Source organism: Triturus cristatus, chromosome 2_1 (genome assembly GCF_964204655.1).
Source record: "Triturus cristatus chromosome 2_1, aTriCri1.1, whole genome shotgun sequence".
Taxonomy (NCBI): Eukaryota; Metazoa; Chordata; class Amphibia; order Caudata; family Salamandridae; genus Triturus; species Triturus cristatus.
This window is the reverse complement of record NC_140581.1, coordinates 563,244,166-563,263,626: the sequence shown is the minus strand read 5'-3', so window position 1 is coordinate 563,263,626 and position 19,461 is coordinate 563,244,166.

Genomic DNA, 19,461 nt, shown 5'->3' with positions numbered 1-19,461 from the left:
CTATGCCCTGGGTCGGATGCCCCATGTAATTGGGTCCATTGATGGTACACATGTGGCTTTTGTACCACCACAGGCACAGGAACAAGCCTATCGCAACCACAATCATTACCACTCGATAAATGCCCTTGTGGTGTGTCTTGCTAACATGCTGATTTCCCATGTCTGTGCACGTTTTCCAGGATCAGCACACGATGCCTACATCATGAGGCGTAGCAGGGTGCCACAAATGATGCTGCGGCTGCACAACGAACGAGCATGTCTTGTTGGTGGGTATATTCTTTTTGTCCTATGTGTTGCGGTATCTTTCACCCTTATGCATCAAGCCAAAATCCAGTCGGTAAAATACCGATTCCTTATTAGCTCCCGGTATTAAGTAAAAAATTCCCAATCCCAATGCATCAACCCAAAAGCAGAAATCGGTATTTAAGGAATCCTTAAATAGCGATTCTTTAAATAGGGATTCCTTAAATACCGATTCCTTAAATAGCGATTGCATTTAAGGAATCCCAAAGTGAGATTCCTTAAATGCAATGCATCAAAGTTAAAAAATTAGCGATTTCGCTAATAAGGGGAGCAAATTACCATGAAGATGAACTGCATGGTAATTTGCAAAAACTTTGAAAAATGCACTTTTGTGCATTTTTCAAAGTGTCATGTTGCGCACACACATGCCCTTAGAGCATGTGTGTGTGCAACATATGTGCACATTTCATTTTCAGGGGTGCAACAGGGTGTCCTTTTGACACCCTGGCACCCTTGAAAGTGCTCCAGCTATTAGCGATTCGGTAATACCGAATCGCTAATACAGAATGGCTTTACATTCATTCCTATGGGCCTCCAAGCCCATAGGAATGAATGGGTAGGTATTCCTTATTACCGATTCGGTATTACCGATTCTGTAATAAGGAATGTTAAGGAATCGCTATTTGAATAGCGATTCCTACATGCATAGCCTTTTGCTATTCCTTATTAGCGATTCCTTATTTTTCGCTAATAAGGAATCGCAAATGCTAATGTTGATGCATATGCCCCTTTGTCTCTTACGGCATCTCCTGACACACTTATTTACATGATGTTTCCATGTAGGGGACTCTGGCTATCCCAACATGCCATGGCTGATGACACCTCTCCACAACCCAAGAACAGCTGCAGATCACCAGTACAACGATGCACACGGGCAGACCAGGCGAGTGATTGAGAGGACGTTTTGACTCCTGAAGAGACGATTCTGGTGCCTGGACAAGACAGGCAGGTCCCTCCCTTATGCCCCGGAGAAGGTCTGCAAAATCTTCATTGTGTGCTGCATGCTGCACAACATGGCAGTTGAGAAGGCAGTGCCACTCATCCTGGATCCAGATGAGCAGGAGCATCCACCCGTGGAGGATCAAGGGCTTGGTCATGAGGCTAGTGATGAGGATGAGGAGGGCGATAATATCTGGAGTCAGCTCATACGTAACTTCTTCTCATAATGGTGAGTCACTGGCTATGAGTGTGCAATCTTGTAGCATTGCTTGTCCTGTTTTGCAACGTGTGTGTCCAGCTGACTGAATGCAAAGTGACTTAGATGTGTGTTCTGATGTGTCACTCGAGTGATGATGTCATGCAGCACAGTTTTGTGGACAGACTTGATTGGCAATTTACATGTGTCCAACATTGTTCATGTTTTGTACACTTCCATGTGTGCGTTGAGAATTGTTTTAGGTGACTTCTCGTGTGTCTGTCATTACCAGGTATTTTGCACCTGTTATCTGGTCGTGTCATCGTTGTCCTCCTGCTATTCCTCATGAGGATTGCAACGTGTGCTGAATCAGCGTTCCATGCAGGGACATGTCGTAATGTCAGTTTGGGTAAGTATTGCAGCAAGGCTTTTTGGTGGTGGTACAGGTTGGGAATGTGTGGTGACTGCTTCTGTGCATGTTGTGGTACCATGCATACATGTCTTCACACCATGGAGCATATAACATGTAGCATCACTCCCATGACATGATAGTCAGCCTTCTTGACAGTTATCTGTAGTGGAATATGGTGTCTGATGAAGGCATCAATGTGTGTGAACCTTGGCTCTGAAACATTGCAGATGCTACGGGTGGACATAGTGGGGGACATCACAACAACATGCTCTATGGGGAATTGCAGCCTCTCCGTGTGCAGCAGGATGTGTTTTGCTCATCCCCTTACCTTGTGTGCCAGATCATTGGGATTAACATCATCCATGTCCCACATGTTCTGTCAACTGACCTGTGAGTCTGTTAATATGGAGGCATGTCCCTTTGTGTGTGTATGTGGAATAAAGTTGTCCAGCACAATCCAAAGTGCCTCATCTCGGTCACTGCAGATCTCATACGAGTTTGCATGCATCATCTATGGCATACTTGACAAAGATTGAGCATATGAGTGTATGTGTACTTTGGCAACATGCATGCAGTGCTTCATGGCTAATGATCTCTATTGTGCATGAAGTACCTGGTTGTGTATGTATTTGTGCAGGTTGCTCCCCACAACGGGACGTGAATGCCTGCTGATGGTGTGTCTCCTTTGCACATCTCCGCATTTTGTTGCCTGATACAGTGGCTGTAATTTATGGTGATTGATCATACACTTTATGGGAGTGACCCATGAGTGAGCTGACACTCCTTCCTTGACATACACCTGTTGCACTGTGCCTTGCAGACCTCCTTGTCTTTGTGTGTTGATTTTTGCATGATTTCTAACCCCTTCCGCCTGCTGCTGCCTCACTTGCGGCCCCGCCACTCCGAGTGCCCTGATTCTGCAACCCCCACGCCTCAAAAATGCTCAGCCCTTCCCCCTCCACCCATTTGAAATGCAGCGAGCAGCTTTTCTGTGCCACTGTAGCCCCAGCGCCGTGCTAAAGGCAGGACCGTCTACGCCTGCAACATGTACAGTGCACGACCCTCTAGTCTTTGCATGACCCACGTCACACAACAGGCTCATGCTGCAGCCACTCTCCAAGCAATGTCCTTGTGACAATTATCCTCCTGCCATCAGGCAACCCCTAAGCACACACACGACACCTTCGCATGCTGAGTGTGCTACTCCAACTGCCTACACAGTGCTGTCCAGCCTACCATACCCTGTCAGAACAACCAGGTAATGTGCCTCCTACTCCACACCCGCTCCATCCACCAGCACGCCATTGGACTCTGTTACCTCCTCAACACTACAGCCCCACACATCACCTTCATGACAGTAACCTGGACAAAAGCATCCTCAGCACATGACGTCTTCATTGCCATCTCAGACGGATCCAAGATCACCCGCAGGGACGCCAACACCAATCCCGGGGGCTGAATTGCTAATCATTCACAATTACACCCTCAGAGTCACAAGTCCGGGTTCGCAGCAACTCTCTAGCAACCCTCGGAGTAACACTCATCTACAGATCTGCAGGCCTAATTCCGCGAAGTCATCAACACGTACATCTGCATGCAAGCCCTCACCTCCACAGGCTACATGTGGCTGGGGGCCAGTAACTTCTTGCTGGAGGGGACACACACCGCCATCCATCATTGGTCCATCAACATTTGAATCCACGTCTCCAACAAGCAACACAGTGCCACACACCCCGCTACCGATCCCCCAACGATGCTTGATGTAAGTCACCACAGACAAGCTGTGTGGGACACTCAAAACAACACCACCGCCACACCCTGCAAACTCACACACTGGATCAGCAACTGATCCAACAATCTTGCCACATTGACAGACTTTCCTGTGAAGCACAACAACAGTTAAGGCACCTCGGACAAGGTAGACCTACTGGACTCCTCAGACCTAGCCGGACTCTTGTGCAAACCTTGCAACACAAAGAGACATCATTTTCCTTACAGCCCTGGAAAACACCACACACAGCCATCACCCTATCATCAGCAAGGACAAGTGGAGATACTTCAGATAGTGCTGAGACACCCAAACACACGACATCAAGGAGCTCATCAGCATTGTGAGTGAACTGACAGCAGATCTCCATCCAAGACACCCCACCCTTGCAAGGCAGATCACATCCCTTGCAACTTTGTACCACTGCAAGCTCATGGCCATACACAACAGCCTTGGCACACAGAGGCAGACAGCACTATTATCCGCTGGACAAACCCCCCTCAGGTCATGGACTTCCGTCAGCAGCAAGTTCACAACCGGGATCATGTGCACCATCGACTCTGGCTCTCCATCAGGCCCCTTCCCACACAACATCTCAACCACATCATTCGCCATCCTTGAAGCCCACGTCCAGCGCGTCATAAATGTCTCCTTTGAGTTAGCCACATTCCATGGCTGCAGGAGGCATGCAGAACCCCAAGCCCTTCTTAAACAACGGACAGCAGTACCGCAGGATCTCCTGGTACATCACCCTACTTCCCTACCCAGCAAATGTCACCAGGAAGACACTCAACAAGCAACTGACCAATTTCCTACATGCAACCAGCTCCAGCCAACTGGCACCAGACCGTTTTACACAGTAATCACACCACTGCAACCGTCATCATTGCCACCACCAACGACTACTTTGCCCTGCTCAACAATTGTGAGGTCACCACCCTTGACCTCTCAACGGCATTCTACACCATGTGCTACCACACTGTCAGCTCCCACATCTCCAACACTGGTATCCAGAGGAGGGCCCAGGATTAAATCAGAAAGTAGCTCACCAGCAAGGCCCAGGGAGTCTGCCTCCACCCTGCAACACGTAGTACACTGGGGTCATCTGGCCCATGCCACAGGGCTCTTCTCTCAACGTGACGATCTTCACTGTCTCCATGACCCCCCTCTCCACCATCACATGCGCACACAACCTCATCATCATCTGGTATGCCATTGACACCCAGCTGCTCCTCAAACTCACCAAAGAGCCAGCCATTGCCAGATCCAAACTTCAAGAAGGCATGAGATCCGTTGATGAATGGCTGAACTTCCGCTATCTGAGGCTGGACTTGTACAGGACAGAGGTCATCATCTGAGGATTGTCCCCTTATGGCTGGGTCAACTCCTTGCGTCCCACTAGTCTGTGCACTGCACCAGCACCCAGTGGCCACGCAGGCAAGCAGGTGTTCATCATGTACTCATCGCTCACAATTAACATGCAACTCACCAACATCTGTACCTCATGCTGCAACACCCTCCACATGCTGCTGATGACCCCCCAGATAGATCCACTCCAAGGCAAGACAGACCGTCCCCCTGGTCCAGGACACCAGCCGGCTCAAATACAACACTGGCCTCTACAGAGGACAACAGCAAACATGCAGGAGAACTTATCCACATCCAGGGTGCATCCGCACACCTCATCTGCAACATCCCCCGCCCCAGCCACATCACCGTCCACCTGAGAGAGGTACAATGGCTCACTGTGTGCTGTTGGATCACCTTCAGACTCCTCAACCACACTCAGGAGGCAGTCCACAACCCCAGACCCAAACCGACCTTGGACGTGTGTCATCCAACACCCCGTTGGCCCTACTCCATGCAGGCCAGCTTGCTCTGGCCATCATTCATCACATCCACATAAAATCTGCATGCAGGAGATAGTTCTCCCACCTCGCAAAACAGACCTGGTACTCCCTCCCCGGGCACATCAATATGACCCATGACCTCTACACCTTCATGTAACTCTTCCAAATTGGTCTGTCAGAGCAATATAGCAAGCCCCCCCTCAGCAGCTTGAGGCCATCACAGGTGAGTGTTGGGCTCCATGTCTGTATTTTGTGATACATTGTGAGCCATGTGTGTCCTCGACCGGACTCAGATCTAAGTGTATGGATGGCTGGAGTTAGTTCCACACTCAGGCATACTTTGATATATCCCCACACGTATGTTGTGGACTCATGCTAAATGACTGCAACATGAAATTTCAATTATTAATTTTTTAATTTCTAGCTCTGGGGCGTGATTTGTGCACAGAAAATGGGGAAATGCAGGGACCATAGAATTCAAAGTTCACAGGGGGGGATGGGATCCTTGCCATTTGAAGTCATCAGAGTCCAGCCCACAGTGTTTGGCATCATTGGTCAGACAGTGACCAGCAAGTCCATGTGGCAGATGATGTCAATCAATGAGGTGATGCTGTCGCACATGAAGGCCAGGTGCCAGGCCAGGTGACCTGGGAGATGTGGATGGCCTGCTGCCTCTCACTGTCTTTTCCGTGGACGACCAACCTTCCTCCGGGGACCCTCAGATGCAGGCCTTGACGATGCTTGGGACGCTCCGTCGGACGAATCCTCCTCTTCCTCCCTCCCTGTGGCTGGTGCTGGTCTGCGTCTGGTGGCACAGGGAGGGTTGCCCATGTTGTTGGCGATCCGATGGAGTGAATGGCTTATGTCCCTTTGCACCACCAGGAGCTCAGCCAGTCTTGCCTCCATCTGTCCTTGGTGTTGTTGTTGACAGGCGTGTTGCTCGGCCTGCAGGTTTGTGATCTCTGTGAGTGTCACCACTACCTGGCTGATCTCCCTGGTGTCACGCCGGTATGCCTCCATGATGTTGCGGATGTGTGACACACCGGTCCCTTCAGCTGGCTGGTCAAGTTCTCGCCTCCGCCTGCCTCCACTCCCACCACCCCTGCCCACACGAGCCTGGCCTGCCGTTGTGGGCACATCGGGTCGACGGGACCCCTGAGGGATGGCAGTGGCAGTGTTGTCTGCCTCCTCCTGGGTGCCCACCACACCTTGTCCCTCCTGGTCAGACAGGCTCTGTTCACTGCGGGCACTGCGGGTGTCTCCTGTGATGTGGCAGGAATGGGGGTGGTGGTTGGCACAGATGTTCCTGAACCAGGTTCTGCAGGGGCTTGGACACCAGAGGGTCCAGGTCGGTCGGGGTCATCCGCGGAGTGTTGAGAGGCGCCACTGCTTGTGGGATCCGGTTCCTCCCGAGCCTGTGACTGTGATTCTTCACCCCCATTGTTGGGCGGATGTTCATCAAGTTGCCATGTGTGTGAGAGACAGACAATGTTAATGCTGTTTCATGCAACATGCATGTTTCATACACATTCAAGTTGGCACTGTTCCTCCAGGTAGTTGTATGTGCCTAGCATTCTCCTCAATGTTCACTTGTGTATGGGTATGTTGCGGGGGACAGATTGATATGTTCTCCTGAGTCTTTGACATGTCCATTTGTGGCTTGGGTGCTTCTTCGGCTATGTATTGGTCTTGTTGTGTTACATGTCCATTGTGGCAGTGGGTAAATCCATTGCCTGTCCTGGTGGTGTCTGCTTGTGTAAGGGGTGTGTGTGGCAGGGCCTGCTGGTGGGAGTAGTGTGATTTGGCACTGGGGCTCCTAGGTGATGTAGCTTTCCCCCCGTGGAGCATGCTGCCATGACAGTGAGTGTGAGTTCCTGTCCTAGATATCTGACCTTGTTGTGTTGGTGTTTGTGTTTGCACTGGTCACCAGAGGGCCTTGTGCTGCCTACACCAGGGCCAAGTGTGAGCTATCTTGTCAGTACTTTCCCAATCCCTGGGCATTGCGCATGGTGCATGGGTGTGTAGCTGGGCCATATGAGATGAGGGCAATTGTGTCTGATTTGGAATTCAAACATGCGTTTTGGGGCACCCACCCTCCCAGCATACCGGACATCCATTCTTGGGTTGGTGCTTCGTGTAGCATGGGACATAGCATGGCCTTGCTTTCTCAATGAGGCATACACATGTTATTGGCATTCGCGTTATTTGTGACTGTGGTTCTGGCGGGTGAGGGCTTGGGGGTAGTTGCGTGCATTTGGTGTAGTTGGGGTGTGGATGCCATTACCCCCATGTTACGTAAGTTGTTTGTGTACTCACCAGGCTCTGGAGGTCCTTGGAGTCCATGTACTCCCACCGGCGGAAGCATGGCCATCACCTTCTCCTCTCAGGGATGGTAATGTACTGGTCTGCAGGGCGCACCACCTCCAGTGATGTTGGTCTGGGCGTGCTCTTCATTAATTTTTCTCTTGACCGCCCTCCGCAGATCGTACCACCTGGCTTGGCATTCGGTGCTGGTCCTTCTGATGGGTGCAACATCATTCACCCTATCGATGATCCTCTGCCACAGGCGTGATTTTTCAGCTATGCTGGCCTGTCTGACCAATGTTCCAAACAGCTGTGGCTCGACTCTGATGACTTCATTGACAAGGATCTCCAGCTCCTCCCTTGTGAACTTTGGATTCTTGTCGATGGGCATGGTGTGGGGTGAGGGTGTGGATGGTTGTGGGTGTGTGGGTCTGAATGTGACGGTGTGTGTCTGAATGTGGAGAGGGGGTATGTGTGAAGGGGTGTGTGTGAAGGTGTATATGTTAAGGTGGATGGGTGCAGTGGTTTGTGTGCGCTCTGTAGCAGTAGTGAGTCTGTTGCAAAGGCTCATGGTTTGTGTGTGTGGTCCCATTTTATTGGTCCATTTATGGGTGGGGCTCAGTTTGAATTTTTGGTGGGTGTGTTATAAGGGGTGGTTGTGAGTTTGCCCCTCTGTTTGCCTGTTTGGATGTGTCCAGGTCAGTCCTTTCCATTTTTTGTGCAGTGTAGACGTGTTTTGTGGTGTTGTGCGAGTCGAATATGCCCTCCTTGTGCTATTTTACAGTGTTCGTGGTTCAGTACGGTACAGGGGTACGAGTCGTACAGCCACACCCCCGCATGCGTAGTGGATGTGAGGTGCGTACACGGTCATTGCTATGTACGGTGTGTACACCCCATTGCTTATGTACGGTGCGGGTGCATAGACCGCCATCGCGTATGTACGATGCGTACCCGCAACATCGCGTACCCGCAACATCCGCCGTACATACGCGATGTTGGGGGTACACACCGTACATTCGCAAAGGGGGTACGGTGCGTACCTACGCGCTGGGTGTATGGTGCGTACCTATGCGTGGGGGGTACAGTGCATACCTACGCGCTGGGGGTACAGTGTGTACCTACGTGCTGGGGGTACCAACCGTACATTCGCACTGGGGGTGCGGTGCGTACCTATGCACTGGGGGTACAGTGCGTACCTACGCGCTGGGGGTACACACCATACATTCGCACTGGGGGTGCGGTGTGTACCTACATGCTGGGGGTACGTGCAGACCTATGCGCTGGGGGTACGGTGCGTACCTACGCACTGGGGGTACGCACCATACATTCGCGCTGGGGGTACGGTGCGTACAAACTTCGCTTCATAGCGGGCAAAGTCATTCCACATAGTTTACGTTCTGGGCAGAGTATTATTAATAGACAATAGGCGCTTATGGTGAGTACACCTGGTATCTGTGGGGTTCAAATTGGTTACGGTGCTAAAGGGTTGGAGAGAACCACCAGCCTCCCTTAGTGATTGTGGCAAAAGCAGCACGAAGTCAAAATTTGAGAATACCCAAGCACACGCAAAGATTTGGTTTACAAGTTTATTATATAGATTCAGCATGCAACACAATAAAGCAGTTCTTTGTTTCTTTCTTGTGTATTTCTTCAATTTAATATTCTCGTTTTCCCAGTAGTTTCACAGTCTTCACAGTGGTTCCCAACCCAACACGTGTTTCGTTGCCTTTAGTAATATCGTACATGCGACTTGTTCACGGCTAGGTACAAATTAATATGATATTTCACATTAGTCCAATGTTATTGTAGATGTTGCAAACATTTGTTAACATAGGCAAGCAAATGTGCTCCCAGGGTAGGTGACAACGTATTGGGCTTTCAACATGTGGTGGTATCACACGGCTATGGTGTACATATTAGCACCGTGAAATAAGGTGAGTTGTAGCCTTATATATATGATGGTGAATATCCGAACGTACAGAGATTTATCGCGTGGGCGGTGTACGTGAACTTGATTGTTTATGTGGTGAAAATACGTGCTGTGTGACGTTTACCATATATTTCATACGGTATGTATAGTCTCTAAACACCGGGCTAAAAGTGCAGACGGAAGTGAGCTAATCAAAGCATAGACTAGCTGGGGTTGTCTATTGATAAGTATGCTATATAGAGAAGGTATAATTAAGTCACTGACCTGAACACTGTCTTGTAAGTAATTTCTGAAAATGTACAAGAACAGAAAAGAAAAAGGATACGTGGCTGTAAATATCTATGTCTCAGTATACGAGTGTGAGGTAAAGACACCGTAGACACAGTTGTTGGATGTCAAAAGATACGTACATCTAGTGTGATGGTAATTCAAAATCACACAGTCATGCGACGTGGGGGGCAGGCCCTCGTGAGGTTGCACTTCAAATTAAAAGCGGTATTCGGTACTTTTTGGTACGATCCCCATCTAGTTCAGAAAGAGATAAAGGTTGTCTCTATTTCAATATGAGTTCCTCTATTATGACTGAGATAAATCTAGTCCCTTAATCAGGAGAAAGTCTGCCACAGATATAGACGTGCTCAGAGAGCTAAAAGTTACTTCCTTTACCTCTGGGTTAGTGAGAGCGTCTCTGGAAAGTGCAGCTACCTCCTCGCGTCTGGCTCCGAATTCGAGTTGCCGGCAAACGTAACGAGGCGTGGTTATCTACGTCTCACGATATCACATGACCGGAAATCGGTCCTACGAACATATCTGCGAGGTCCCAAACCAAGGCACCATATATAAGAGGATTATATATAGTGTTTGCAATATAGTTTAAACCCCAATATGAAACGAGTTAATTTAGTGTACTGTTTGCGTAAAGCAAAGCACTATGTATGCAATTTCTGGTCTCCCGGTGAAAATATACATTGCGTAGTAAGTAATACGGCAGTAATGAATATATTCGATTAAATATCTTGCTGATACAGGGATTGGTTATGTAAGCAAGACAAACATAAGTTAGAAAATGTAGCCGTAGTTATATAGCCACCATCAAAAACTGTTTCGAACAGTGACTTGAGTAGAGTGGCAGCCATGTTAGATAGGGATGTGATCAATGGGATATAAATGAAGGAAAACTTTATTAGAAGCCTGTCATGAACAGATAATCGGAGGTATTAAAATCTATTATTACTCGCGATGAAAACCGACAATACGGTACGTCAGGTGAGTCTGTGTACGTCATATATTAGTGACGTGCCGGATATGTACCGCCATACAAGTGCTTATTTATTTGTAAGGCAGAAAGGCCCCTGAGAGATAATGAGAGCACAGCCTGTAGATTCGCAGAAAGGACCTCATGTTAATCATAAATTATAGGGAATGCACCTCTCGGTCTATGTATACTCCGGCTCAGAATTTTGAATATTATCGTCAGTGAAAGATAGAGACTACACATACCAGTCTATGTGTAATCTAGTATAGACTTTTCAAATATAGTTATCAGTGACTAAGGTGCATGAGTGAGTGACATCTAAAAACATAATAGCAACATAATATTAAGGAAGGAGATTCTGTTCAGTACATACTTTCAAAAAATCCTAGTTACTCAGTCATTATATGGTAAAAAAAAAAGGGATAATATATCAGTATGGTTACATATAAAGCCTTACTTTCATTTGCCAAGGAAATAATGCATCTCATCATCAACATTTATCCCAATGTCAGTCGTTCGTAGTTTCAGAATCCAGGATGCTTCGTTTCTGCGAAGCGTGAGTTCTCTATTTCCCCCTCTGGGGTTCCTAATGGTCTGCTCTATACCATAGAATATAAAGTCCTTATGTAGACCCTGCGAATGGCATTCCAGGATATGTGTTGCAATTGGATATCTCTGATCGCCCTGTTTTACCGCCCTCATGTGTTCCCCTATTCTGACACGTAAGGGACGAATCGTGCTTCCCACATATTTTTTGTTACATCTGCACTCAATAATGTATACTACAAAATTCGTGTTGCATTTGATATTCGTATTGATTTTGTAGCATCTTTTGTTAGGACCCATGAAATTCAATTTCTTGCTGTCCGCGCATTTGCAGGCTGAGCAGTGTCCACATCTGTGGAAGCCCACCATGTGTGTTGATAGCCAATTTTTGTTGGTAGTGGGTGTGGGATAGCTAGGGCTAAGGAGACTTCTGAGACAAGTCCCTTTTCTGTAGGTAATTTCCGGTTTGTGGTCAATCACCCCCGTCATGGTCTCATCTTTTTTCAGGATATGCCAGTGTCTATTTAGGCTTTTGACTAACACATTAGAAAGATTTTTGAAATTCGTAATGAATCTGACTTTGTTGTCATTTTTATTTCTGCTAATAGTGTCTCTTAAAGTCGTTTCTCTTTTGATCCTACTGATCCTAGATTCAGCTTTCTTTAGAATATGTGTGTTATAACCTCTAGACTTGAAGCGTTTGGTCATTTCTTCGGTACATTTCGTGAAGTCAGAGTCTAGACTGCAATTGCATCTGGCTCTGACAAACTCCACATAAGGGATGGCATTGATCTGGTGCCTGGGGTGTGCGCTTGATGCATGTAGTATTGCATTGCACGCTGTATCTTTACGATACAGTCTGCTTTGTATCTGGTTGTTTTCTATGTACAGCTCTGTGTCAAGGAATGTTACTCTAACCTTGCTATGCTCGTGTGTAAATCTGATGTTCCAAGTATTGTTGTTGAGGTGTTCAACACATTTCATAAGTTTTTCGTCATCTCCTGTCCAGATCATCAGGCAGTCATCAATATATCTGCCCCAAAAGAGAATGAAGTCTGTCCATTCAGATCCATGATGGCCCCAGACCCACTCCTCCTCAAGCCATCCAATGAAAAGGTTGGCATACGAAGGAGAGAATCTGGAGCCCATAGCAACTCCCTGTTTTTGGCGATACCATTTATCCTTGAAAAGAAAAACGTTGTCAAGGATCAGTTCTATCATGGTAATTAGCATCTCTGTGTGTTCCCATGTGCTAGCAGATCTTGTGCTTCGAATTTTCCTAATCGCTTTTAATCCACATTCTCTTCTGATACTTGTATATAGGGGCGTAACATCTAGTGTAACTAGTGTCATGTCTGGTCCCCACGTAATGTCCGATATCAGCCCCAAAATATGTTTGGTATCTCGTATGAATGATGGAAGGTTATATACCAATGGTTTCAAAATAATGTCGACGTATTCAGACATTCTTTCAGTGAGGCCCTCTAATCCTGAGATGATAGGCCTGCCAGGAGGGAAAGGTAGATTTTTGTGTATTTTTGGGAGTGTGTATATACATGGAAATCTAGGTTTGTTTACCTGTAGATAACTGTATTCGTCTTGGTCCAAAATACCCATGCCATACCATTGTTTTAAGTGTCTATTGATATGGTCTGTGAGTTTCCAAATTGGATTGGTTATGAGGTGTTCGTAGCATTCCAGATCTCCCAATTGTGAGAGAATTTGGTTCTCATAGTCTAAATTAGACATAATGACGATATTTCCCCCTTTGTCTGCCTCCTTTATAATTATACTGTCATCATTTCTTATCATTTTTAGTGCTTGTCTTTCACCATGTGTCAGATTGTCATTCCTTAGATGTGGTGTATGTTTTTTTAGTTCAAATCTGTCTAAGTCATTGTTTACTAACTTATGGAAAATATCTATACTGTTCCCACTCTGTAAGGTGGGTGTCCATTTTGATTTCTCTCTCAGACCACTGTGAAGACTGTGAAACTACTGTGAAAACGAGAATATTAAATTGAAGAAGTACACAAGAAAGAAACAAAGAACTGCTTTATTGTGTTGCATGCTGAATCTACATAATAATCTTGTAAACCAAATCTTTGCGTGTGCTTGGGTATTCTCAAAAAAAGTCATTCCCCGTGTACGGGACGTTTTCCGTACGAATCGTAAATTGTAAAGCCGGTCCGGATCGTACTAGTACGGTCGGACTTCATTTTTACGATTTGTACGGAGAAGTGTCCGGGTCCATCTCGTACTAATTTTCCAGCTACGATTCGTACGGATCGGGCAGATCAGTATGTACTTTTTCCCGTACGGATCGTACTTCACGGGTCGGACGTGACTAGTATGATTCATATGAAAAAAAATACAGGATTGGAATTGGCCCCTTAGTGTGTAATACATTTTTAGGAAGTTAAAGTTTAGGGGGTGTGTTGAGCGAATATTGTGAGAAGTAAATGAATTATAATTAAATAATAATTACATTTTAATTATGGATAGTTAGTTTAGTAATAAATATTTATTTTTGTGTAAATACTTTGTTTTTCAAAGGTACATTTTAGGTGTGGGTTGCAAGTTTTGTAGGGGTATAGGCTGGGAAGTAACTAAAACAAAATTATTCAATATTTTGTTTAAAAAGTTTTTTTAAATAAATTACTTATTTAAATGTTTTAAAAAAATTATATTTTAATTCTAGTAATATTGCAGTTATGTATGATATGTATTCAACATTGTAAAATGCCTTTATTAACTTAATTTTTGATATAAAATATATTTGTTGTGTAGAAGAGATTTTTTTTATTTCTAATGTTACACTGACTGGAGTAGGAATGGTACATTTTGCCCCTCTGCAAGCCAAAACTTTCCCTACTGTTGCACTCATTGAAGTGGGAATAGTACATTTTACACCATCGCAATCCAAAACTTTCCCTACTGTTGTACTAAATGGAGTGGAAATAGTAAATATTACCCCTCCATAATCCAACACTTTCCCTATTGTTCCACTGACTGGAGTAGGAATCTTAACACACATGAACCTAAGCAGCAGTCTGCAGAATTTACATGCACATCCACATTACTCGTTTTTTGTTATGACTTCACATCAGTTATCTGAACGTTTTCTCTCCTGTTAAACCTATAGTGCTCTCAAACCAAAACTCCCCCTCTGCTTTTAGGAGGAAAAATAGAACCATCGAAAAACCCAAAGGATATCCCACTGAGGTCACCACACTAGTTACCCATCAGTTGAGGCACATTATAGGTATTAGTCCAACATAACTTTTATAAATCAAAAGTCGATAGAAGTTTAAAGTCCACAAACAGATCAAAGATGTTCATTGATTCTCATTTTTTCTTTTTCTTTCTTGTATTGTCCAAGTATCATTACAACACATAACAGCCGACACGTGTTTCGTCCATCCGGACTTTTTCAACGCTGTAAACAAATGAATACAGATATACAAATTACAAACCACATAAAAACATATAATATCCAGAATTTAATGATTTAAAACACGATATTAATAATAAAAATTCTCTTCCACAAAGACAAATTTACATACATTTGTATTATACCAATTCATTTTGTCTTCTTGACACTCAATAGACATGAGGGGCTAGTGTCAATAGATAAATTAGAAAAAACTATATATGTACAACCGGTGAAAAGGTTTCGCATTGAAGTGTAGAGAGCCACCACCAGAAAAGTCATCCTGATCTTATTGGAGTATAAGCATAATGCAGAATTTAAGCAAATCACTATGTGCTCATAGAGTCATAACGAGGAACTAACCTCACTGAGAAACAGAGTCTCTCCCCATGTTTATTCAATCAGAACTAGGGCCACTCCTTTTCTCATTAGTTCAGTCTTAATGCTAGGCAGGTCAGTGTACCATATGGTCTTTTTCTTGTGAATCGAACAGTCCACACACTTGTAATCGGTTTGCCATGGCCGAATTAACGCCGTATCCAGCAGGTAATGATATCCCTATACATCAAAAAGCACACGATATGTTTAAAGAAATGACGCAATCTTTTTCCCATATATATGGCCATAAACTAGGCCCAAACACTACCAATTAAAAAAGTTTTAGCTGTCCCAAGTATAAGACCATTTAGGAGCCAGAATCCCACCTCCTTATAGATAACAGGCTGATATCCAACCTGTTCTATGCAGTGGACAACTAACACTGAATGGTACCAAGCCATGGGTGAATCGTCCCTATCAATTGGTGCACAACATAGCCAAAAGTTCTTACCTTCCCTATTGTGTGGATGGATGCAAATCACGTGGGTCCTTTTTCTATGTCTCAAAGGGGACCCCTGTCCCAAACAGTGATAGTACGGACACACTTATTATTATAGCCGTCCCAGCATTAATCTTATTAGAAGTACCCCCAAATTAGGGTTAACTTAAAACGAGGGTTTGTCAGGCAGGTCGTGATACACCTAAAGAGAATTGAAATACAGGTATTGTAACCCATGGGTCTAATGTATTGTGAACAACACGTGAACAATACCCTTAATATACATTGGTTGTCATTCTATTAATATGGTGAGACAAACCATGGGATTAATTACTTGATATTATTCATAATTTTACCAATCCTTGTTTTAATATTAATGTCAATGGACACACTGAAAGTCGACCCCAATCCAGCAACGATTGACTGGAGATATCAAATTACATATTATCATCACACATCTAGAGACATCTAGATCGACTCTCATTAAAAATTATTATTATTTTTTTGGCACACTCTACGTTACATTCAAAAAGGACATAACCTTGTGTTGCTAGGATAGCCAAACTGTGTGCCAGTCTAATGTCTAAAATTAAAACCTCCCGTCCTAGCTGTCCGCGGAACCTGACAATCTCATTGTATTCAAATATAGAGACTCTACTGCCTAAATTAAAGCGCTAACACCATACCTGTCGACGGAACCCGTAACCGCGTCTCGACTTCTGCAAATTGCACCGACAACTGACTTAACTTTAGTCCTTTTACCTTTATCTAGACAGTAACCGGCGTGTCAACGTAGAAAAAACGGAAAAAGAAAGCGGACTGTGACATCCATTACTTGATATTCTAGGTCACGCCATTTTGAAACAGTCTCGGAGTGTTTGTCGTAAGAAGGCAACAACAGTGAACAATTGTTTCACTCGTTTAAAATCAATTCTATATCATTTGGAAGACACACATAACGGAGAGCAGTTGGGAAGTTATTCCCCCAAAAATACTAACTCTGTGCAAACAAACCCGTATTTAACAGCCACGGGGACAAGCAACACCAAATGCACCCATGTATTAGTAGGGTTAGGATCACCTATACTCCCCTAATCCCAACATGACAGAATAGTAATCATGGCCAACACGTGTATCTGAACGATAAGTGGTTTTAGCATATTCACAAACATGATATTAAGAAGCATAATCAGGGTGTGTGAACCAGCTAAAGTGTGTATAAGAACGCTGGTTATTTATACATGTTCATGTAGACCTAATAACACAGCCAATTACACGGTGTATTCCCTCATTTTTACATATTGTATATTCCTTATATTGCTCCTCTAATGTTCCTCCCATATTCAATCGATAGTTATCCTGTTATGTTATCTACTAATTCACTTGTCTACAAGAAAGTGTACAGTTCCCTATCGATGTTCAACCCTAGATCTATGGCTCTTAATGTAATTAGCCATTTACTCTCCAACTGTCTTAACATTAGGGTATGGTTGCCACCTCGCTTGGATGTTTTTAGACTTTCGATACCATGGAACTGAATATTGATTTTACCTTCCATCATGTGTGATTGATTATAGTGTACTGCCAAAGGATAGTTCAAATTCCTATTTCTGATGGCTCGGACATGCTCTTGGATACGTTCCTTCAAAGGACGTATGGTGCTGCCTATATATATTTTACCGCAGCAGCATTCAATACAGTACACAACATACTTGGAATTACAAGTCATGAAGTCCTGAATTTTATATGTTTTTAAAGTGTTGTATTTGAAGAGAACTAGTTTGTTTTTGGCTAAGTGGAATAGGAATAGTAAATTTGAACCCTCCGTAATCCAACACTTTCCTTACTGTTGAAGGTATCAGACTTGGAATAGTAAGTTTTACACCTCCACAATCCAACTCATTCCCTACTGTTGCACTGACCGGAGTGGGAATGGTACATTTTTCTCCTTTGCAATAAAACACTTTCTGTACTGTTGTACTGATTGGTGTTGCACTGACTTGAGTTGGAATAGTACATTTTACCCTTGTGTGCCGTAACAATTTTCCTACTGTTGCATTGCGTGAAGTGGGAGTAGTACATTTTATACATCAGTAGTAGAACACCTTGCCTACTTTTGTATAAATTGTTGGGCGAATAGTATATGAATACAATGTATATTATGTTTTTTGTTATGTAAAATTATAACATTTATAATCATAAAGTTTTAATGTGTAAAACCTTTCTCAGAAAATTGCTAGAAATTTATGTTGCTTACTTTTTTATTTCATTTAAAATGGTCTGTTTTTAAAATAAGTTATGTTATTGGTATATATATATATATATATATATATATATATTACCTACTGGCGGTCGCCAGTAGGTAGTTATAGTTAGGACCACGTTTCCATAGGAAAACCTCAACATTCTAATTTGAATAACTTTGGCGCCGGTCGACGAATCCTCGCGAATTTCTCAAAATAGGTGGGGCGCTACGCTCCGCTCCTACCCTGAAAGTCTCGGGGGGATCCGTCAAGCGGGGGCTGAGATAAAAGGGGGGTCCCAAAACGCGTTTTTCCCATGCATTTTTCCATAGGACCTTTAGAACGAGCTACAGCCCGAACGGCTGAACAGAATTACTCAAAATTTGGCAGAGAGGTAGTCCCTAGGTCAAGGAAGTGCCTTTTGTAGGTTTGGTGTAAATCTGTTCAGTAGATTCTGAGAAAATAGCCTTTAAATCAATATATATATCTGAGCCCGCTTACGGTACGCTTACCGTACGCTTACGGTAAGCGTACGGTGGCGTGCGCGAGCGCGATTCTGATTGGCTCTTAGATCTTAGTAAACATTCGAATCGGCCGAAACCAGGAAGCGGCGGCCGCCATTTTGTGTATTTCACTCTGAAAAAAAAGAGTGAAAACAAGGAAAGGGGGCAATGAGGAGAGTTACAGACCCCCTAACATTTGTAAGGGGGTCAAAGAAGGACAGAAAAGTACAAAAAAAACATTTATTGATTTTAAAAAAAATCACGGGGTACGCGTACGGTAAGCTTACGGTAAGCGTACGGTAGAAAAAAAAAAAAATGAAAATCAGATTTAAGTGTTTAGATATTAGGGGGCTCTAAAAAGAGCCGTTGTGTTTATGAAATGATTTTTTAGTGGTACCTACAAGTAAGTACCGATGCAGAGTCTAAGGTTCAAGAGGAAGACTCTGTTCCCTTCATCATTGAAGTGCACACCATCTCCTCTATAAATGTCTTGCATGTCATAACGCAAGTTGTTGTGGTAAATGGCACCCATACCATAGTCACGGAGGAAAGCAGAAACAGATTTGTTGACGTGCTTTCTTGCTTTGTCATCGCACCGCGTGCCCACCGTGCGTGCACGGCACTAACTGCGTAAAGTGGGCGCGCGGTGCGCGAAGTGCACCGCGTGCTCACTGTGCGCGCACGGTGCGCGTAGCGCACCGTGCGCGCACGGAACGAACTGCGTTAAGTGGGCGCGCACGCCACGAATGGCGTAAAGTAACTTAGCATTTAAAAAAACGTACAAATTCACTGAAAAAACCATAGGTTTCACACACGTTATAGTTAGGAATTAGCATTTAAAAAACCTTGCAAATTCACTGAAAAAACCATAGGTTTCACACATGTTATAGTTAGCGGAAATTTTACTGATAAAAAACCAATGAAATTCCCCCGTTATAGTTAGTGCAGGCAACTATAACTCA